General features: G+C 39.3%; 1 long non-coding RNA gene and 1 pseudogene across 2 annotated transcripts in view; one reads left to right on the plus strand and one right to left on the minus strand.

Annotated features, from left to right (window-relative positions):
* LOC309639131 overlaps positions 1 to 23,765 on the minus strand; it is a 253,725-nt gene that overhangs the window by 159,625 nt on the left and 70,335 nt on the right. The window lies entirely within an intron of this gene.
* LOC309639111 (ubiquitin-conjugating enzyme E2 D3 pseudogene) lies at positions 1,065 to 16,260 on the plus strand (annotated as a pseudogene). Its single transcript has one exon. The product of its transcript is annotated as a ubiquitin-conjugating enzyme E2 D3 pseudogene (transcript).

The raw sequence follows: 23,765 nt of genomic DNA on the forward strand, positions 1-23,765 counted from the left end.
CCTTAAAATGGCTATTACCAAAAAAAACAAAAAACAAAAAACCCAACTTGGATGAATCTCCAAGTAGTCATGCTGTGTGAAAAAAATTCAGTCCTGAAAGTTGCACACTGTAATTCCATTTAAATAACATTTTTGAAATGACAAAATTTGAGACTTGGTGATAAAATTAATGGTTGCCAGGGATTAGACTGAGGGTGGGCGTTAGGTGTGGTTATAAAAAAAAGTAACAGGAGAGATCCTTGGAGTGATGGAATATTTTGTATCTTGATTATGATAGTGGATACAGGAATCTACACAGATGCTGAAATTGAATAGAACTAAACACACACACAGTACAAGTAAAACTGGGGAAATCTGAATAGGAGTGTAAATTTTGTCAATGTAAATTTCTTGTTTATGACAGTATTCTAGTTTTTTTTTTTTTTACAAAATGTTAATATTGGGGGAAATGGATAAAATGTACACAGAATCTCTTTCGTATAAACACACAATGATGGCAGTAAAATTTTCAATTAAGTTTATTTCCTTCTCATCACTTGAACAAATAGAGAGGTTGTCATTTTGTTTCCCATCAAAATCTAAGCACGTCGTGCACATACATTAGTGATCACAATGACGGCTGTCTGCCTTGTTTTGCTCCCTCGGAATACAGAAAAGGGGCCTTGCCACTTATATTGTAAATAGCTATTGCACTGGGCCAGTTCTCTCTGCTGTTGTGAAATCCAGAGATTTTAAATTATTTATAATTTTTAAAAATGTACATTTTATGTGGACCCAAATCAGCAGTATCATTATTCTCTCTGCAGATTGTCTTTGAAATAATCTCCAACCTAAATCACTACTCAGCTGCTGTACAAAACAACTGAATTTGGCTTGGCAAACTGGGGTTTCCACTTTGTTATTTTTCTCAGAATAACTCTGAGTCGGCCTGCTCTCTCTCTTGTGTGGAGTTGGCAGTTGGCACCTGGATTTTCTTACCCACTGTAATGCCCTTGCAAATCCTACACATCTGTAATTGAGTATGGCTACAATTTCTTTTTTTTTTTTTTTTTTTTTGGCTACAGTTTCTTGATGTGCCCATGTTTGAAACTTCAGCTTTTGTTTTCATTGTTTTAACAGTTTCTTGACCACTGTATAGGTCAAAGGTAATACTTTTCCATTTTTCCCTTCCACTTATCCAGGCTACCACCTTGCCCTGCTAATGCCTCATATTTCCTGTATAGCTTTTCAATTTCAGCGGGCACTCTGGTAAAATGTGTCACTTAAGTCTTAGGAAGCCTTGTCAGGTAGATATTTTTATCCCCGACTTACAGGTAGATATTTTTATCCCCGACTTACAAGTATGAAACGGAAATTCTGGGTAATTTTCTAAGCTCCTAAGCAAGAGAGCATGCCTTGAATTCCAGGTATTCTAATTCTAAATTGAGTGCTCTTCCCCTGACAATCACAACTGCTGGGGTGAAACAAAGCCTGGCTAGCTGTCTGTCTGGCTGGCTGGCTGACCTTAGTGAATAGGCTGGGGACAAGCTCTTAGAGGCCCACTGGGGGCCTCTGGTCCCAGTCAAGCCTTTCAATATAAACAGCATAATCCAGGATGGTTAAAATACTGCCTTGTAAAGCACAGACTTTCCTTAAGCTTTTCCTAAGACTTTCTTTATTGGCTTATGGATTTTCAAAAACAGTTACTGACAGTATTAGTTTAAGATCATACTTCCTGAGTTATTGACAACTAGGGTAACTAGTTCTGAAAAAGTGCCCTACTCAGTGGTGAGACAAGACTGTCCTCCGAAGGGAAGGAACAATGACCTGATGCATATTGAACGGATGAGCAAATGAATGAGGACATGAGGACCGTGCTGTTGTGATGGAGGCTAGGGCATTAAGTCGTTTTAAAGGGAATTTGCTTAAAGGTATGATTGAGAAAAGCAAATTATGCAAACTACTTTGAATAGTGTGTATTCAAAGATGATTTTCTTCGTTTGTGGCATCTTTGAACATTTTATCTTTGTTGCAGGTACATGTATTTTCCTTCCTGAGCACTTGACACGTCTCTGCTGATAATGTCCTTCTAGAGGAGGAAGAAGGAAGGGAGGAAGGGAGGAAGGGAGGAAGGGAGGAAGGCCAATTGCATTCCCTTTTGTGGATGAACTAAATCAGCCATCCAGGTTTGTTTTAAAAAATCAGGCTGCTGGAAGTTTGTCTCTGCTTCCCCCCCAGTTACCACTGTCTTAGATAGAACAAGTTTAAATGAAAAGATCATGAAAAGTCTGAAGAAGCGTAGCACTAGTTTGCTTTCACTGTTGTGTTTAAATATAAGGTGAGGGACTTCCCTGGCAGTCCAGTGGTTAGGACTCCGCGCTTTCACTGCTGATGATGCAGGTTTGATCCCTGGTCAGGGAACTAATAGCCCACATGCCTCGCTGCGACGCCAAAGAGTTTTAAAAAATAAAGATAAAAATAAATAAACATCAGGTGAACTGTGTACTTTGTCCATTCACGTTGACGGGCCTCAGGCTGGGCTGCCCACCCGCAGGAGCCTTGAAACTGTAGTGTCTGAGTGAAGTTCCTCTTCCAGCCCTGATCACCCGGGACACAAGAGCTGCAGAATCTGTAAAAACTGGGAACAGTAATAGTGAGTCACAGGGCTTTTGTTACCTGAATTAAACAAAATAGGAGCTATGAATACTTGTAGTCCAGAATTTGATTTATAGTAACCGTTTAAGTTATTGCCTATTTACAATTTAAAAATTAGATTATGCATAAAGAATAAATAATGATTATATAGCTAGGACCCAAAATCTACCCCATAATTAAGAAAAATAATTGCTTTTGCCCTTATTCTTACACTACAGAGACCATCTCCTTCCCTCCTATTCAGAGGTAACTATGTCCCTGCATGTGGTATTTATCAAGACCCTGCTTTGTGGATATGTCACTATTTACATAGGTAGTGAGACAATATGTTTTTAGTTTTATTTGCATTGAATTTTACATACATGGAATTATATTTCATGTGGTATACAACTTGATTTTTTGCTCACAATTATATGTTAGACGATAATAATTGTAATGGAAAAAAATAGAAAGACCACAGTGAGGTTATGGGTAGTGGACGTACCAGCCTTGAGGGGGTGAGGAGTACGCTGGTGGTCCGAGTGTCCCCCACGGAGAATCGTCATAAAGCCTTTATGGTTAAGACCACGGGCCAGTATGGCATTGGCGCCGGGATACAAGAGCTTGTCAAGTTTCACCCCAAATTCTGTTTGGGATTTCCAGAAAATTGCTTTGAATCTCTATAAAAAGTTGACAAGTTGTGATAAATATTTATAAAGTTGACAGCCTCATGATTTTGAGTCTTGAAATCCATTAGTTGGATATAACCCTCTTTTTAATTTATTCTTTGAGTTCATCAAAGTTTTACAATTTTCTCCATAAAATTCTTGTACCTTTTTTAAGATCTATTTTTATGTAAGTAATAATTTTGATATTTATTGCAATTGATCTCTTTTTTATTACATTTTCTTAACTTTTACTTATGTACAGATTTTACATAGTGGTTTTGATTCCAACTTATAGCTTCATTCATTAATTCTAATAATCTCTCTATATGTAAATAGTGATACTTTTTATTTTTCTTTCAAATATTTATGTTTTTATCTTTTTTTCTTACCTCACTGCACTGGCAATATCCTTCAGGACAAGGCTGAAGAGAACTGCTATTAGGAGGGAATTCTTGACTTGTTCCTCATCATAATCATTTAAACATTAAGCATGAAAACTGCTATATATTTTTGTTGGAGGATTATTACCTTGAGAGTCACGTGTTCTTTTCCAGTTTCATTATGAATGGCTGTTAAATTTTCTCAAATAATTTTTCTGCATCTAATAAGATGATCATGGAATTTAACTCCTTTTATATATTCATGTGATAGAATTCAATTGATTTTGACTATTAATTTTTCTATTAAGACTCCTGCTGTTTTATCCTTTTCATACATTGTTGGACTTGGTTTGTAATATCACTTCGGATTTTGCATCAATGTTCACAAGCGAGGCTGGCTTGCCATTTTCTTTCTTGCGTTGAGCCTGTCAGGGTCAGTATTATAAGCTCACGCTGACCACATCTGTGGAGTCTTTTTCTATGATTGAAATGGTCTATGCAAGAGGCATTTGATCCTTGAATATTTGATAGAACTTTTGGTGATCTCTCTGGACTGGTGTTTTTTTTGGAGGAAAATCTTTGATAAAGATCTGACGGTGATTATGGGACCGTCTGGGTCTTCTAATTCTTTTTGAGTCTTTGTTTTTCAGCTCTCCACTCTGTGCCAAGGTTCAAGAGGGACTGTTGTTCTTAGTCTCCTCACAGTCAAGACTTCATACCTTGGGTGTACTTGCAGAGACGTCTTCTGTCATAGCCCCACGCTGGGCAAACCTTGGCGTGTCCCCTGACTCCACAACCCACAGGCTGCCGGACCTAACGTGAATGTATCCAGCTCTGTGAAGTGTCCTCAAGGGAAAGCTTGGTCTCCACGCTGTGTCTCCCTCTGTGGAGTCGTGCTCTCACTTTGTTTAGGGGTCCTGACTATTCCTGAAATTCTTGACAGAAAGTGAAGGGTATTTAAATAAATGTTTCTATTTTATTCCACAGTTTTTATGGTTTTTAGCCAAAGGATGGTCAAGGTATATCTGGATATCCATACCGCTGGAAATAAAGGCTTCTTTCTTTCTTAATCGTAAGAGTCATTAAATTCTTAAAAATCTTAATTCTTAAGAGTTATGATAGTCTTCTCTAATTTTTATATCCTCATTTGTTTCTTTTTTTCTGGACAATACTCTAGCAATTTCTACCTCTGTCTCAGTAGGTTAACTGCTTATATTCTTGTGTTTTTGATGCATGTAGAGTGATGACATTAATTATAGAAATGTTTACTGCATTTTTTTCTTTGTGGTAGGGACCATGGTAGGTGCTGGATGTAATATGAAGAGTAGGAGAGGATGAAACGTGGAGTGACTGTTGCAGTGGGGATGGCCAACCTTGAGCAGAAGTGGGCCCAGGAAGGAGGCTGCAGGCTGTGGTAGAGGGAGCTCCAGACAGATTATTTCATATCTGCGAAAAGAAATGGAAAGCAATGAGTTAAAGTAGAGTGTTGAAATATAGCCTTGTTAGCCTGGCCACAGGCAATTTATTTCAGTCAATTTGATTAAATCTTTTTATTTCAAACCATGTCATTATTCTTGCTGTAGAGTACTTTAAGCGCATTTTTGGCCATGCTTTCATTTCTCATCAGCTCAACCTAATACCACAAATATAATCTGAAATAATTTTAGGTATGCGGACATTTAAAGAAAATGTTCCTATTTGACGTTTGATTTTGTTGCATGTAACTGGGTTATAGGCAGACATGAAGGAGGCAACCGGGGTGGAGAGAAAGTAGCAAGAAACCCCGGATGAGAAGGTACTCAGACTCAGTACCGTCTCCTTCTCTGACTCTTTGAATTTCATGGACAAGATACACCCTCTCTGAGCCTCAGTTTCCTGGTGTTTCAAATAGAGGCAGCAATGAATTTCCTCCTGCAGTTATGATTAGAATAAAAATTATGAAAATGCGATGCTAAAATGATGCTTTCAATTTTGAATCAGTTCATTTCACTCTCCTGCTTAAGACCCTTTAATGTCTTGTGATTTTAACTTGGAATAAAATCTGATGCCCTCACTAGCAGCCTATGTAATCTGGTTCCTTTCCAGCCCCTTCAATGTAATTTCTGCCCCCGCACCCCGGTGCCCCCATTGCTCATCCTAGCTGGAGCCGGCACCTTCCCCAGCTGCCCTTCTCAGAACTGTTGCTGTGACCAGGCTTTACACTTGCTCTTCCTTCTGCCTGACATTCTTTTCCATCCTCCACGTCTCAACTCAGGTACTGCCTTCAACAGTCCCTGATTGTAGGGACTGAAGGAGTCTCTTCCCCCGCCCCATGCAAGGCACTAACTCGTAGCCTTTCAGGCCCGGATCCCAGCTGGATTGCATTGTCCACAGTTCCTCAGCTGGCTCTCTGCTGGCTGACTCCTGCTAGAATGTAAGCCCCTTGAGGGTGAGGATTTTGTCTGTCTTGGCCACTGCTGTTGAGTTTCAAATAGTCCATAGCAGCGGCAAGGCATTCAGTCAAGTGCGTCTCCAATAAATGAATAAGCAACGGCTGTGAATGCATATTTAAAAGACTAAAGTATTATTCAAATTCCTGGCAGTTTGACTGCATTTTTAGAGTTTACTCTTTACATAGCCTAAGATTGTTAAAAAAAAAAAAAAGTGGGATTATATCATCATTCAGATTCAGGGTTTGAGGCTCAAGTGGCAGAGACCCCACGCTAGCAAGTCACTGGGTCAAGGGCAAGTCCGGTCACAGCCTGGGCTGCTCCTCATGGTACTGCGGGAAAACCAGCCCTGGGCTTTGACAGGTGAGCGTTTGCAGCCATTTCCAACATATTTTCTAAATAAGGATAGTTTACCCATCAGTGGCTTCAGTGTTCTTTCGGAATCCTAAATCCTAAACTCAAAAGTGCATTTTCAGAAATCAATACTGAGACAACGTTGGCATGACAGCAAACACGGCAAGTTCCAACTCTGTCAGGCACAGAGCCGGGCACCTGCTCAGGAATGTTTTATCAGAGGCAGCTCTCTTCTCTGTGTAATGATGTCAGTAGGAGATGCTTTACTAACACACTGAAGTTACAAAGCCCCTTTCATGAACGTAAGGAGTTTCCTTTGGTACTGTCCATTGCATTTCTCATCATAATTATACTCAGGCACAGTTCTGACTTATATAATCAGCATCAGATATCCAAACAACCATATGGCACTTGACCATTTACAGATGCCCAGAAATGGAGCCTTTTTGACACTCGTTTTTCTAGAATATTCCTTAGGCTGTTCAATCATATGCTGTTCTTGTATTGTTCGGATTTTTGAGGAGAAATGGTAGAACAGTCTATATATGCTCTAGATCCAGATGATCTGGATTTGAACCATCACTTGGCCTATTACTAGCTGTGTGACCTTGCTCAAGTTACTTAACCTCTCTGTAACTCAGTTTCCACGCCTATAAATGAGAAGAAAAATCACAATAATAATATATACTCAGAGACATAAATAAATGTGATGGGCTTAGAATATTGCCTACATATAGATTTAGGTGTTGCCTGTTATTATTTTTCATCATGAGTATCTTTTATAGCCCCATAGGATTTACTGTATTAACATCAAACTCTGAACACTATAATATCAATTTATATAACTTACACTTGAGATGTTAGAAGCAAAGCCATGGTATAAACATTAAATGATAAATATTCTGAGTTTCATGTATTCACCTTTGCCTCAGGCCACACTCTCACCCCAGCTCGATGACGGGCTGCCTCATTCTGGGTGCAGTAAATCATTGGGGTTCACTAGGATTCAACAAAGTGTGGGTGCTTGACAAGCGCCTGCAGCTTCGGGAGCAGTTCTGATGGAGCCCTGTGTGGTGGATGGATTTTTTTTTTTTTAAATTTATTTATGGCTGTGTTGGGTCTTCGTTTCTGTGCGAGGGCTTTCTCTAGTTGCGGCGAGCGGGGCCACTCCTCATCGCGGTGCGCGGGCCTCTCACTATCGCGGCCTCTCTTGTTGCGGAGCACAGGCTCCAGACGCGCAGGCCCAGTAGTTGTGGCTCACGGGCCCAGTTGCTCCGCGGCATGTGGGATCTTCCCAGACCAGGGCTCGAACCCGTGTCCCCTGCATTGGCAGGCAGATTCTCAACCACTGAGCCACCAGGGAAGCCCCGGTGGATGGATTTTTATACCGTAGCCAAGTCAGGGCGTGTTGTCCTCAGCCCATTAGCTTGGGCTGGTGTGTCTGATGCTCTGTCCTCCCAGGCCGAGGATGGCGCTGAACTGGGCTCTGGGTCCTGTGATCAGCCCTGAAGGCTGCCGCCCTGGATCTGTTAGGGGCTTAATCAATACTGAAGTTATTATCTCACGTTTTCCATGGTTCTGAAACAGGGTGGTATCAGAGTCAGGACAGCAGTTGAGCAATCTTGTTAGGGACTCAGGGGTTTTTGGTTTTGGTTTTTGTTTGTCTTTGTGTCTCTGCTACATTAAGCCCATCAGTCTCTGGTCTGGCTGCAAGAGGGTTGCAGCCATCCGGGGCAGACAGGCTGGCGCCCCATAAAGAAGAGAGGGGTGTTTTCTTCCTTTTGATACTTCTGATGAATAAGGAAACATTTCCCCTAAGGCCACTTTAGAGCCCTTCATATAGGACCGAGTCACAGACCCCACACCCTTGCTGGATGATGGGCTGGAAGGGAGAGTGTCTGCCTTCCTTGGTCTCTGAAGTGGGAGACAGGGACTGCTGCAGGGGGAGAGGGGCGTCAGCCTTGAAGAGGGTCAATCCCTTGGTGTCGGGCACTGCATTTCATTCTAGAAATACACTTCAGCACAAAATATAATATGCAATCAAAGAGCTCACAGGCTATGGGGAAAGATAAAGTCATAAACAGCAAATTGCATTCAGTATGATAAATGAGACCAACAGTGTAGGCACAGAAAACTGCAGAAACATTTCAGAAGGGAACCTGGCCCAGGTGCATGGCATGCATATGTGGCTTCCCAGAGAAGGTTGATATCCAAGGAGCATATAGTTCTCAGCCAAAGGAGGGAAAATAGCGTGACAGCGTTAACTGGGAAAACATATTCACCTATAAAGAGGCCACAAGAGCCCAGGCAATGACAAACTATAATCCAGTTTGACTAGAGGTCGGTAGTCTGTGTATGGGGTCAGAGGAGGCCACGTGAGGAGTCGGAGGGCAAGGTCTGGCAGGCAGGATCTCCCTCCCCAAACTCTTTTCTGTTTATCGAATCACACTTTCCGTTAACAGGCTACTGCTCCCAAAAGCAGGATCTACCGCATGGCACACAGTCAAAAATACACATGTGCGGAATCTATAGCTATCAATGTTCATGGATTTGTAGAAGTATTTTTTCCGTCTTTTATCTATGAAACATTCACTCACACCTACCGTGTGTTAACAAAAGAAAGGGCTAGAGGTAACAGAGCAACACGTGTGGGCTCTCACTTTGAGAAGAGCGGTTCACTGTAGAGAGCAGACACAAAACACAGGGAACACAGTGCAAATGGCATAAAAATAAAGGGAGTACATGGGGCTTCCCTGGTGGTGCGGTGGTTAAGAATCTGCCCGCCAGTGCAGGGGACACGGGTTCGAGCCCTGGCCTGGGAAGATCCCACATGCCTCAGAGCAACTAAGCCCATGCGCCACAACTACTGAGCCTGCACTCTAGAGCCCGCGAGCCACAACTACTGAGCCCACGAGCCACAACTACTGAAGCCCGCGTGCCTAGAGCCCGTGCTCTGCAACAAGAGAAGCCACCGCAATGAGAAGCTCACACACCGCAACTAAGAGTAGCTTCCGCTCACCACAACTAGAGAAAGCCCAGGCAGCAATGAAGAACCAACACAGCCAAAAAATAAAATAAATTAAATAAGTAAAATAAATATAAATACAGGGAGTACAGAGTATCACTGTATCAGTATGAAACCTATAACTCACATTGTCTCCATATTTGGTTCAATAGTAGTAAATAGGCATTTGCTCAATTAAAATGCAAACACTCAACTTTAGAAAATTTCATACTCCATATATTATAGGTAGAAAAGTTCCATATCCTTGCAAACTCTATGAAAGAGGATTTTCAACAATTTTAAACTGCTCAGCAGCCTTATGATAAAGGTATTCTCTGAATCAGTTGACAAATGTATCAACCTTGACTTGTGTTACTCCAAATATTTCAGAATCCTTTTTGATAATGCTTTCCCTTTGAGTCTCTAAGTGTAAAAATTTCCAGGTGTTTCCAGCATCTGCACACATTTTATCACCTTTACTCAACTCTCAAACTTTACTTCATTAGTGTACATGAATAATGTTCCATTCTGTCACATCTTATTAAGAACTAATGAAGCTCTTCTAGACTTAATTTTTGGACTCAGTGGCTGTTTAGATTTCCTTGTATCAGCATTCACTTTTGTCATCACAAGCCTTGGTAATTTCTCCTTCCCACCACAGCCAATTCTGTGAGTCACGATTGCCTGAAGGCTTCCTCCCTCTGAGGAATTCTGTTCCTTTCAGGCACCGTTTCCCCATCCCAGGGACCTGAAGTTCAGTAAACACAACTGCAAATTTTATCTTGCACTCATCAGGAGTATAAACAAGGCTGTGAATGCACCCCATTACCAAACACATTTTCTCTCATTATTTTTTGTTGTTTACCATTGCTGTTTTAAGGACATGCTATATCTCCTTTGGGGAATGAATTCAACAGGATGAACAATTAAGTACATTTTTAGAGTTTGAGGGTTTAAAATTCTATGTCATAACATTGATTTGCTGTCTAATAAAAGGAAGTAATGATGATAATAATAATAGTAGTGCCACTAACAACAATAGTATTCACAGCACTACTGATTGCAAGGTGCCTGGGGAAAGATTACAAGCCCTGTAATACAGAATTAGTGGATTTCAGGTACTAACCAACTTTTAATCTTCCTTTTCTTTTCATATAGACACTAACTGTTAAGGACCATGTAACTTAACTATTTGCGACAGATGATGCCTTTCTCTTAGGGAAAAGGAGATATGACATTTTGGTAAAATATCCTAATTCTAATGAATCCTTCTCTAACCTTCCTTTTCCTCCTAACCTCTCAGTATCAAGTTGCAGTAGAAGCTTGCAGTTAATTGGCCTGTATTTCAAAATTGTACTTGAAAGGAGTATACAATTCAGAAGTTTTTACATGCTTTCTGAAAATGAACTGCAAGTCAGCTAAGATATTTAAAACAAAGGAAAATGAAGTCTCTTTTTACAAGGTTTCCAGGGTGATTCATAGACTTATTTACCTGCCATATTTACCTTGTGAAAGAATCAACACCATGTCTGCATGTTCTTTTATGTTAAAGCGTTCATAAGCCAGGAGCTAAAAATCAATCCTCCAATATATGCATCAAAAAATTCCTGTGGAAGACATAGAGAACAGACTTGTGCTTGCCAAGGGGGAGGAATGGGGGGGAGAGGGATGGAGTGGGAATTTGGGGTTAACAGATGCAAACTAGTATATATAGAAAGGGTAAACAATAGGGTCCTACTATATAGCACAGGGAACTATATTCAATATCCTGGGATAAACCATAATGGAAAAGAATATTAAAAAATTATATATATATATCTCAATATGTATAACTGAATCACTTTGCCGTACAGCAGAAATTAACACAACATTGTAAATCAACTATATTTCAATAAAAAATTCCGGTGGAATAATAAATCCCATTAATTCCTCCGTGACATTGATTTCATAAATTTACTTGCAACCTCATTCTTTCCTACGTGCATTTGTTAAATGAATACCTGTAAGAAACTTCATATTACTCATATAGGCAGAGAGATTTTTTTTAAGGTATTCTGAAGTCAAAGCTCAAAGGGCCCAATACAAGCAATTAGTGTGAATCCTAATTAAATACTGCAAAGCTGATCCTCTTCTTCTGCAACATCTATTAGAGCTACAAGAAGGGAAGGAAAGTTAGCCTTAATTTTTCTGGCCTGTGTACTATCACTCTTGAACCTATACAAGTAGGCTTGATATTAAATCTTGCAGAAAGCACTGACAAACCATTAAGATGTAGAGGGAAACATTCCATTTTCCAGACGTTCCTGCACATTCATGATAGATTTAGTGAAATCTGTTTTGAGTTCCCTTCACAGATACGAGTGTCCTTCTTGTCCCCTGGACTTGATCGGGGGACGGAAAGATTCCTACTTGGTTGGCAAAAGTCAAGTCAACTTGTGATGTGTCTTCAGAAGGTGGCGACTGCCTCTAGAAAAAGGGGTGCATTTGGGGCGCAGTGGAGCCAAGAGGAGTCTGAGAAGCATGTATGAGAACATCTTAGCTGCTGGTACCTAAAAATGAATAAAGTGAAGCTCCTGGCATATATTATATAAAAATGATTTATATCCTGTATATGCATATAACATTAAAAAATATGTAATAGTCAAATGTGCTTGAACATATTCAACTTTTAAACATTCGTTTAAAAGTGATCATTTTTATTCATTGAATTGTACTGCCAATTAGTAATTTATGATAAATGAATTAAAGCTGTGCTTTTTTCTGTATTACCATGAGATGATTTATTTTCTTAAGTGCTTTAGTCTCCAAAGCAAGTGTCATACTATTAATTTATCAGGTTCAAGTAGACCTTCTGAGGTTCATTTGCACCAACTAAATCCCTGCAAGTAGAGCCATTGAATGCTCACAGCCTCTCTGCAGGCATGTCCTTTCATGTGTACAATGAGCTTGAAGGGAGCAAAGAAAAACTCCATCAAACACAAATCGGGAAAGGAAATCTGACTCATTTGAGGGAGCAACATCTTGACAACTGGCCCACGGAGGAAAGAGACAGGAAAATAAACCACAAGATAAATGAACCGGGCTATTACAAATGGTGGATAATTATCTAATGGAAATATGAAGTTGTAGTTGTATTTTTTCCTTTTTGAATTCGATGAATGGTGCAAGACCAGCAAATATGTATATAATTTTATTAAATGTTTTCCCTAGTAAATGCCTCATTGAGACCAGTCATAGAATTACTCAAAAGCTAGTCAGCAGTAACCCTAAAAGGCATGAATGATCAAGTGTTGCTGCAAAGAGATGAGATATGAGCTCTTTGTAGAAGCGCCTGGTGATGAGTAAAATATTCACGTTTCTTTATCCATTTTACAAGATGCGGCTGGGTGAAGAAGAGACATCTTATCCCTTATGGTTTTGTGGTTGCCTTCGAGCCAGTATCATTGCTCATGTCAAGAAGAACTGACAGGGCTTCCCTGGTGGCGCAGTGGTTGGGAATCCGCCTGCCAATGCAGGGGACACGGGTTCGAGCCCTGGTCTGGGAAGATCCCACATGCCGCGGAGCAACTGGGCCCGTGAGCCACAATTACTGAGCCTGCACGTCTGGAGCCTGTGCTCCGCAACAAGAGAGGCCACGATAGTGAGAGGCACGCGCACCGCGATGAAGAGTGGCCCCCGCTCGCCACAACTAGAGAAAGCCCTCACACAGAAACGAAGACCCAACACAGCCATAAATAAATAAATTTTAAAAATAAATAAAATAAAATAAAATAAAATTGTTCACAGCTTTAAAAAAAAAAAAAAAAGAAGAAGAACTGACATAGCTGATACTTCCCTAAGTTTCACCTTAGATCAGACAGGTAGAATTGACGATATTCACAAAGACACAAGCCAATTGTTTAAAAATGGTGAATTATAGCGAGAGGAGTGTATCAGAATGTACTGATGTGTGTACGTCAAACATTGCTGAGCTGGAAGAGGGGCTTGTCGCAGACACCAAGTCAAAACCCTTGTGTAGATTGTTAACAACACTGTTTCCTAATATTTAAATGTTCAGGAAAATACCGTTCTTTGCACTGCGGCATCGCTGCAGATTAACAAGATGAGGAAGAGACTCTCTTCCTTTTTGTAAATTGTCCTGTTTTCTTTCTTAACAACAATAATGAAAATAGTGATGCTTATCACAGTGACATTATGACTTTATACCTGCACACACATCTTTTCCATTTATTTATACCAAACCTTGTGGGTCGAATAAGGCAATCCTAAATCAGCCCGCAGAATATCAGAAGGAGATTGAAGGTCTCTGTTAACTGTTCACAGAGAAAAGTTATGTGGGCATATAAATTGGTTACAAGGAGATTTGAGTCCTATTGCTAACGTCATTTCATAATGACCTTAGTAAAGTCATACAGTTGTGTTTGTGTCTTTGTTTCCTTATGCATAGAAATTGAATCATAAATCATCATTGGTCTTGTGTGACACTATTTAATAAAGGACTAGCACATAGATAAACATAACACCACTTATACATTTAAAAATGCAAGTGTAACTATAAAATAATTTGAACAAATATCTGTGACATACAACTGGCTTAACAGTATATTTTCTTAAATCGGCAGATTTTTTTGCTGATACATAGAGGGGATGAATAGTATAAAGATTAGAGACCCAGATTCTGGACCCACACTTACTGGATTCATAACCCAGCTCAGCTGTGAATCTCTACAAAAGTTACTACATTTTTGGACCTGATTCCTCTTCTCTGTAAAATGGGATAATAATGGTACATAAGTGAAAGGATTAGCATGAGGATGATATAAATTGATGTAAGCAAAGTAATTAGAAGAGGGCTAACACATGGTGATCACTATGTAAAAGTTAGTTATTAAATTCTGGCACGTATTTTAGTAGCAATTGACCTATCTTGAATTAGCATGAATAATTTATTCATTTATGCCAAACTCTGAGCCTTCATTTTACTTAGCCTTTTCACACTTTTCTTTCACATAATAAATTTACTTGAGTTATATTTATACTCCTAGTCACTTCTTTGGGCAATTTTGAGAGTAATATGGCTTGTTGGCAATAATGAGGTGTCAATCTTCCTGGGATATACTACTATTTTCATTTGTAATTCTGATGATGTATATGAAAGCATTATTATTCTGATTTGTGGGATTTTAGTTTTGTGCCGTATCATTTGATCGGTGAACCTCTCTTATATTATCTTAAAACATTTTTAAAGCCAGATGAGAATGAATGCCTGGATGTCTGAGAAAGTACCTGGCTTGCAGCAAGCTCAAAATGCTTTACCTTAAAACCTAATTCATTGATTCGTCAACTCCTTAATATTTGTTTGATAATTTCTGAGTGCTAGAAAATGTGTGCAAATTTTGCATTCTATTCCATGATAACTTTGTATTAATATAAATAGTGCATTAACTTATATAACATGGAATGATACAGCACCATATATCCAAGATGATAGGAAGCCCAGTTTGAGAAGCATACACAAATATATTTTGATGTTCCTAATATCTTAAACATTAATTAGAATGTGTATGTGTGTGTGTGTATTTACTGTGTCTATGTCTCTGTGTGTATATTTGACTGAAAGCAAATTGATTGTAGATTTTGGTGACCATATATAGAACCAAACATTTTAACAGATTCTTTTCTTTTGTTTAATTTTCCTTTATTTAATTTTAAAAAAGGAAAATTTACTGGGCTTATATTCTGTAATATCTTTTTTATTTTAATAAAAATATAAAGACCCTATTTTGGAACCAAGTCGATCGTAGCCATATGGTCTGTGAAGTTTTTTCTGAGTTCATTATTTGCTAACACAGCTTGCCGAACTTAAATGGAACGAAGTAGAGGGGTTTGGATAAAAGCCAAATAGGGATACATTTGTCATATTCTCGTTGACTCGCCTAGTTTAGGGATTTAAAAACATTGCGAAAGTTGCCGAGGAAATAGGATTTGTTCCAAATAATGGACAAATGACAGAAAGTAAATAAGAGTTAAGTCATTTCAAACTAATATAGAAAAATAAGAAAAGTTGAGACCGTACATATACTGTAGACCAGTTTCAATAATTTAAAGAGTCTATATCACAAGCTGCCGCGCGGGGAGGAGGCCGAGGCCGCAGCTTGAGGGAGGCCCGGCCCCTCTGCGCCTGCGTCTGGCAGAGCCTGTGTGAGACCAAGAGACAATCCTTCCCAGCCGCCCGGATAATCAAGAGTTTTGGCCGGAACTTTGAACACACACCGAGATAGTGAGGGGCCAGACGAAAAGCACAGACTATGGCGCTGACACGGATGAATAAGGAACTTAGTGATTTGGCCCGTGACCCTCCAGCACAATGTTCTGCAGGTCCAGTTGGGGATGATATGTTTCATTGGCAAGCCACGATTATGGGACCTAATGACAGCCCGTATCAAGGCGGTGTATTCTTTTTGACAGTTCATTTTCCTACAGACTACCCCTTCAAACCACCTAAGGTTGCATTTACAACAAGAATTTATCATCCAGATATTAACAGTCATGGCTGCATTTGTCTCGATATTGCTAAGATCACAGTGGTCTCCTGCTTTAACTATTTCTAAAGTTCTTTTATCCATTTGTTCACTGCTATGTGATCCAAACCCAGATGACCCCCTAGTGCCAGAGATTACACGGATCTATAAAACAGACAGAGATAAGTACAACAGAATATCTCGGGAACGGACTCAGAAGTATGCCATGTGATGCTACCTTAAAGTCAGAATAACCTGCATTATAGCTGGAATAAACTTTAAATTACTGTTCCTTTTTTGATTTTCTTATCCGGCTGCTCTCTTATCAGACCTCATCTTTTTTAATTTTATTTTTTGTTTACCTCCCTCCGTTCATTCACATGCTCATCTGAGAAGACTTCAGTTCTTCCAGCTTTGGAAATAACTGCTTTTAGAAACTGTAAAGTAGTTACAAGAGAACAGTTGCCCAAGATTCAGAATTAAAAAAAAAAAATGGACCATGTGTATTATGTGGCCAATGTCTTCACTCTAACTTGGTTATGAGACTAAACCCATTCCTCACTGCTCTAACATGCTGAAGAATCAGCAGAGGGGGAGGGAGATGGATGTTGAGTTGTCACATCAAAGGAAGCAGCATTATTCTAGCAGCATCCATTCTTGTTTAAGCCTTCCACTGTTAGAGCTTTGAGGTTACATGATATACTTTATGCTCATAACTGATGTGGCTGGAGAATTGGTATTGAATTTATAGCATCAGCAGAACAGCAAATGTGATGTATTTTATGCATGTCAATAAAGGAATGACCTGTTCTTGTTCTACAGAGAATGGAAATTGGAAGTCAAACACCCTTTGTATTCCAAAATAGGGTCTCAAACATTTTGTAATTTTCATTTAAATTGTTAGGAAGCTTGGAGCTATTAGTTACTCTTATCTTCCAATACACTGTTTAATATAGCACTGAATAAATGATGCAAGTTGTCAATGGATGAGTGATCAGGTAATAGCTCTGCTAGTAATTGATTTATTTTTCTTCAGTAAAGTTGCATAAACAACAAAAAAAGAGTCTATCACATTCCACTAACCATTTGAACTTGTCATATGAGCCCTCGTTGACAGCTTCTGTTTTTGCTCGTGGTTAATGAATAACATGCAATATGGTATGTAATATAATGATTTGCTTAGTCTATTAAATGGAAGAACATTTATTTTTAGATTATTTTCAATTAATTACATAAGAATTTGAAGTTTCTAAGTTCCACAGCAAAAATGGAGCTTTGAATGTCGCCAACAAGTAGCTCCGACATTCAAACAATATATTCAGTTTTACATTGCCGGTGGTGGCCAGTGACGCTTTTCCATTTCAAGCATATGCTTTCAACTGTTTTATAAGAATTACTACTGAGAGCCACGGTACGAGACCCTTGATCCATAATCTACTATTGTATTTTCATCCCCTGAAAACTTTTCAATTGATGACACTATATGTATGTTCCTCACATTATTCTAGGAGCAGGCATTGTACAATTCCGGCTGCTTCATGATCTTCACTGCACTATTACAATATCTATACAATTATAGTTCTCTCTAGGGACACATAACAAAAGAGGAATCTTATGGTGAAAACTATCCAATTTAATGAAATGGATAATGTAGTTGGCACTTTTTCCAGCATAGTGATTCTACAATATTTAACGAAGGTGCATTTTACTTTGACTTTGTTATTCTACGACTTCTCTTTTAACTTTTTCCAAATGTTCCTTATATCTTTTAAATACTTGAAAATGATTTTAATTCCAAAAACAGAGATTTTAAGATATTTGAATCATGTTAGGAGAGGACATTTTAAAAAATATTTTTGGTTTATGATTAAAGAACTCAAGAAGCTAATTGAGGGACTCCCCTGGTGGTGCAGTGGTTAAGAATCCACCTGCCAATGCAGGGGACATGGGTTCGAGCCCTGGTCTGGGAAGATCCCGTATGCCGCGGAGCAACTAAGCCCGTGTGCCACAACTACTGAGCCTGTGCTCTAGAGTCCGCGAGCCACAACTACTGAGCCCATGTGCCACAACTACTGAAGCCCATGTGCCACAACTACTGAAGCCCATGTGCCACAACTACTGAAGACTGCATGCCACAACTACTGAAGCCCATGTGCCTAGAGCCTGTGCACCGCAACGAAGAGTACCCCCCGCTTGCTGCAACTAGAGAAAGCCCACGCACAGCAACGAAGACCCAATGCAGCCATAAATAAATAAATAAATAAATAAATAAATAAATAAATAAATAAAGTCCATTAAAAAAAGAAAATCATTTACATATATAAAAAAAGAAACTAATTGATACCTGTGTTCACTTAACATTTATCCAACAAATATTTATCGAGGACTTGCTACATTTTTGGCTAGGTGCAGGATAAAATTTTGAGCAAAAGAAAGAGACTCTGCTCCTCTGAAGATAATAGTCAATTGGATGACCATGCCCCCTAAAATCTGTTCTTTCATAGAATGAAAGCAAAGAAATTTCTGCCTGGTAAACTTATACTTTGTGTAACCTAATGGTCTATTTATGACGGTACTGCCAAATATGTTATGTCAAAAAATGTGTCAGTTGATTTACATGTTATTGATTCTCTAGGATCAGAGTCAAAATTACTTACTCAGTCAACAAACACTTACTGAACACCTAGAGTATACCTACATTTAAAAAGTTTTAAATTGTTCAATACTTAATGTTGTACAGTCCCTAGCAATGCTCAGTAAATATTTGTGGAATTAATACATGGATAATTAAATGCACATATCACTATCTTGAGATACAGACTTAATTCCTGTCCTCAGGGTTACATCCTTGTGGAAGAAATAGACAAGCACATGATTAGTGCTCTTTATAATCAAGAGAAGCCCAGCATGTCACGAATGCTCAGAGATGGAGCACCTCGTATACCCTTGGAGGGTTAGAGAAAGCTTCCTGGAGACTGAGATTGCTTTGAGGTGTTAGCTAATGAGGGGAAAGATTTAGTTTAGTGATCCATGGAGCATACGTTGGGTGGATAATTGAAACAGCACCGTCTAACAGAAACTTTTGTGATGATGGAAATGCCTTAAATAAGTGCTGTCTAATGCAGTAGCCACTTGTCACGTGTGGCCAGGGCAACCGAGGAGCTGAATTTTTAATTTTATTTAATTAGAACTTAAAGAGCCACACATGACTCATTGTTACTGTATGGGGCAGTGTTGGATTGGAGGCTGGCAGGCCAAGAGGCTGAGAAACTAAGAAGGAAGCTGATGAAGCAAGCCAGCCACAGGTGATGAAGGCATGGTTTTAGTCAATGGCCATGGGAATCAATATGAGAGGATGTGTTAAAGAGATTTTTAGGGAGAGGAAGAGATCCAGGTGACCATCACTTTCTGCGTGAACAGCCTGGTACTTTTGGCGTCATTCAGTGATACAGGGAATAAGGAAGAAGAGCAGGTGTGGGTCAAAAATGATTCATTATCTTTAAGATAAAGAAAAAGAAAGACCAAGATGGAGACCTAGGTGAACAGTGACACTTGAGGGGCAGACATGGGGAACATACTCAACGAAGGAGATTATTATGTAGATGATAGACAGGGAAACTCAGAAAACTGTGGTGTTACTAATTGTAAAGGCGTTTCAGGAAGGGTGAAGGTTTAAAAGTGTCAAAGTAACAGAGAAGATGAGTAAAGACCAAGCAGCGATTCCCAGTGGACTGGGAATTTATATGTCATAAGTGACCAGAAAAAGTTGCATTAGAGACATAAGATCTAGGTGGGTTTTAATGGTTGAGAAATAAGTTCTTGGTCAGGGTCGACAATGTAGGCTGTCTTCTAATTTCAACTTTTAACTTTATATTAAAATAATTAAGCAACTTATGACTCAATCACACTTTTATCTCTCAAACGAACTTCTGTACTAACCCATTGTCAGAAAACATACCAAATATTCATCAGAAGCATGAGAGAACCTCCAGGAAATAACTCAGATAAGGAAGCCTTGTTTCTATTTGTCCAAAAAGGGTATATCGTCACTGTTGCTCCGTTAAAAAATGCTTTTTTTACTTTATTTTTTTAATTTTTATTTTTTTAACATCTTTATTGGAGTATAGTTGCTTTACAATGTTGTGTTAGTTTCTGCTGTATAACAAAATGAATCAGCTATACGTACACATATATCCCCATATCGCCTCCCTCTTGCGTCTCCCTCCCACCCTCCCTATCCCACCCCTCTAGGTGGTCACAAAGCACCGAACTGATCTCCCTGTGCTATGCGGCTGCCTCCCACTAGCTATCTATTTTACATTTGGTAGTGTATATATGTCCATGCCACTCTCTCACTTCGTCCCAGCTTACCCTTCCCCCTCCCTGTGTCCTCAAGTCCATTCTCTACGTCTGCGTCTTTATTCCTGTCCTGCCCCTAGGGTCTTCAGAACCTTTTTTTTTTTTTAGATTCCATATGTATGTGTTAGCATACGGTATTTGTTTTTCTCTTTCTGACTTACTTCACTCTGTATGACAGACTCTAGGTCCATCCACCTCACTACAAATAACTCAATTTCGTTTCTTTTTATGGCTGAGTAATATTCCATTGTATATATGTGCCACATCTTCTATATCCATTCCTCTGTTGATGGACACTTAGGTTGCTTCCATGTCCTGGCTATTGTAAATAGAGCTGCAATGAACATTGTGGTACATGACTCTTTTTGAATTATGGTTTTCTCAGGCTATATGTCCAGTAGTGGGATTGCTGGGTTGTATGGTAGTTCTATTTTTAGGTTTTTAAGGAACCTCCATACTGTTCTCCATAGTGGCTCTATCAATTTACATTCCCACCAACAGTGCAATAGGGTTCCCTTTTCTCCACACCTTCTCCAGCAAAAAAACGCTTATTATTACTTTAAACATACACATCGTCTTCTGTATATGTGCAAACCTTAGAGAGAGAAAGCATTTCTCATCTTCAGGATCATAAAAGGCCAATTTTCCTGGCAGAGCCAGAGTCTCACTCAAGTCAGAATGGTTTAAATGCTATAGACCAATGTAGCCTAAGGCACAGTACGTCAAACGCTTTTAAGTCGTTTTACAATTCTTGATCCAGCTGACTCTATCATTTCATTAAGTGACTGGGCTCAGGGCTCCTGCGGGTTTGTAGAGGACACTACAGTTTCATAAAGAGGTGGATGAGAGGCATGAGTCAAAGAACAGTAACTAGACACCGTGATGTAACTCTTAAACTTCACCCCCAAAGCAGAGGATGACTGAAAAGGACAACCTACTTCAGAGCACAGCTGGAGAAGTTTATCCTAAGAAGCTATGTCACTGCTCTGTGCCACGAATATTTTCCCCGAACCTTCTCAGTGGGGTCGGTCTGTCTGCATCACTAGTTCTCCATGGGAAGAAAATGTCTGTGTACTTTGGGAAGAGCTATCGTACTGTCACCATCGAGGGCAAAACGAAGGAAAAAAATCAAATGTGGTTAAAATGTTTAGAAAAGAATCAGTTAAGCTGAAACAGTGCTCAAAGGTTTAGTAACTCCTAACACCCAGATTGTAGCCTCTGTCCTTTCCCATTTAAAGGGAGAAGTTCTGAGAGAAACAGCTAATTCTAGGTCCAATGTACAAATGAGGCTGGACAGCTTATTGTATCAGAAAGCGAGGTAGTTATGAAAGGCTACCAGTCTTGTGTCAATTGGACTTGACCATCAATAAAGATGGTTATTGCAGTGGATCGAAGGACATTAAATGTGTTTTTTTCTATATGAAGTGTACCTCAAGGCAAGCAGACAGTTGGTTGCTGAGCAAGGCTTTCTCTTCATGGAATTATTCCACATAATAAAGGAAGAAGAAATGACAGATGTAGAACATGGCTTTTTTTGCAACACTTAATGAAGTAATGAATCTATGTAATTTGTAGCCATCATCAATGGCTAAAAATCTCATGAAAAGAAAAACAATCACACATTTTGTGACCCAGATGAGTGTACACTACGCTGTCTATGGAGTATTATTGCCAAAAAAGTCAAACCAGTCTGACCAATTGTCTATCCTAATCCACCAATTTACCGGAAATACAAAGAAGAATATGTTAAATAAAACCACAGTGATAAACATTCTAGAGAATTTGGCTGGAGGAAATTCTATGGAGCAAACAGTCTGGATTCTTCAACAAATAATTTGTGAACAAAAGCAAAACCAAACAGACTAAAACAGCACAAATGAGAAGGGAGATACTATGGATTGAAAGTAGGCATATCAAACAATGAAGGTTATTTGGATCTTAAACTGTATAAATTTTTTTTTTTTTGCAGTGGGGAAAATTTGAATACTGCATGGATATTTTAAGGATAGTATGGAGTTAGTTAATATTAATTTTAAGAAGATAATAATATTTCAGTTATTTTTGAGTCCTTGTCTTCTGGAGATGCAAATGTAAAATTTAAGGATAAAATGATATGACGTCTGAAATTATGTTCTGGGGGAGAGGCAGAGTAGGTGGAGAGTGTATTTTGTTGGACAGGAGAATTGTGCAGATAGCCACCCACCCCTGCCCAGCCAGAGTTCTTAAAGGTCACAACTTGGCGAAATCAGGTGGTGGAGAAGGAATCCAGGTTAATGTGAAGTGAAGGAAAACTGTGTGGCCTCACTTTCATTTGGATAGAGGAATCTTCCCTTCTATTCCTATCTGTCTATATTTTTTTTTCAAATCTTTATTGGAGTATAAATGCTTTACAATGTTGTGTTAGTTTCTGCTGTACAACAAAGTGAATCAGCTATACGTATACATATATCCCCATATCCCCTCCCTCTTGTGTCTCCCTCCCACCCTCCCTATCCCATCCCTCTAGGTGGTCACAAAGCACCGAGCTGATCTCCCTGTGCTATGCAGCTACTTCCCACTAGCCATCTATTTTACATTTGGTAGTGTATATATGTCCATGCCACTCTCACTTCATCCCAGCTTCCCCTTCCCCGCCCCCATGCCCTCGAGTCTGTTCTCTATGTCTGTGTCTTTATTCCTGCCATGCCACTAGGTTCATCAGTACCACTTTTTAAAATTCCATATGGCTTCATTAGCATACGGTATTTGTTTTTCTCTTTCTGACTTACTTCACTCTGTATGACAGACTCTAGGTCCATCCACCTCACTACAAATAACTCAATTTCGTTCCTTTTTATGGCTGAGTAATATTCCATTGTATATATGTGCCACACCTTCTTTATCCATTCACCTGTTGATGGACACTTAGGTTGCTTCCATGTCCTGGCTATTGTAAATAGAACTGCAATGAACATTGTGGTACATGACTCTTTTTGAATTATGGTTTTCTTAGGGTATATGCCAGTAGTGGGATTGCTGGGTCACATAGTAGTTCTATTTTTAGTTTTATAAGGAACCTCCATACTGTTCTCCATAGTGGCTGTATCAATTTATATCCCCACCAGCAGTGCAGGAGGGTTCCCTTTTCTCCACACCTTCTCCAGCATTTATTGTTTGTAGATTTTTTGATGATAGCCATTCTGACTGGTGTGAGGTGATACCTCATTGTGGTTTTGATTTGCATTTCTCTACTGATTAGTGATGTTGAGCATCTTTTCATGCACTTGTTGGCCGTCTGTAGGTCTTCTTTGGAAAAATGTCTATTTAGGTCTTCTGCCCATTTTTGGATTGGGTTGTTTGTTTTTTGTGATATTGAGCTGCATGTGTTGCTTGTATATTTGGAGATTAATCCCTTGTCAGTTGCTTCGTTTGCAAATATTTTCTCCCATTCTGAGGGT

This window comes from Balaenoptera physalus, assembly GCF_965194825.1.
Source record: "Balaenoptera physalus genome assembly, chromosome: 12".
Classification (NCBI taxonomy): domain Eukaryota; kingdom Metazoa; phylum Chordata; class Mammalia; order Artiodactyla; family Balaenopteridae; genus Balaenoptera; species Balaenoptera physalus.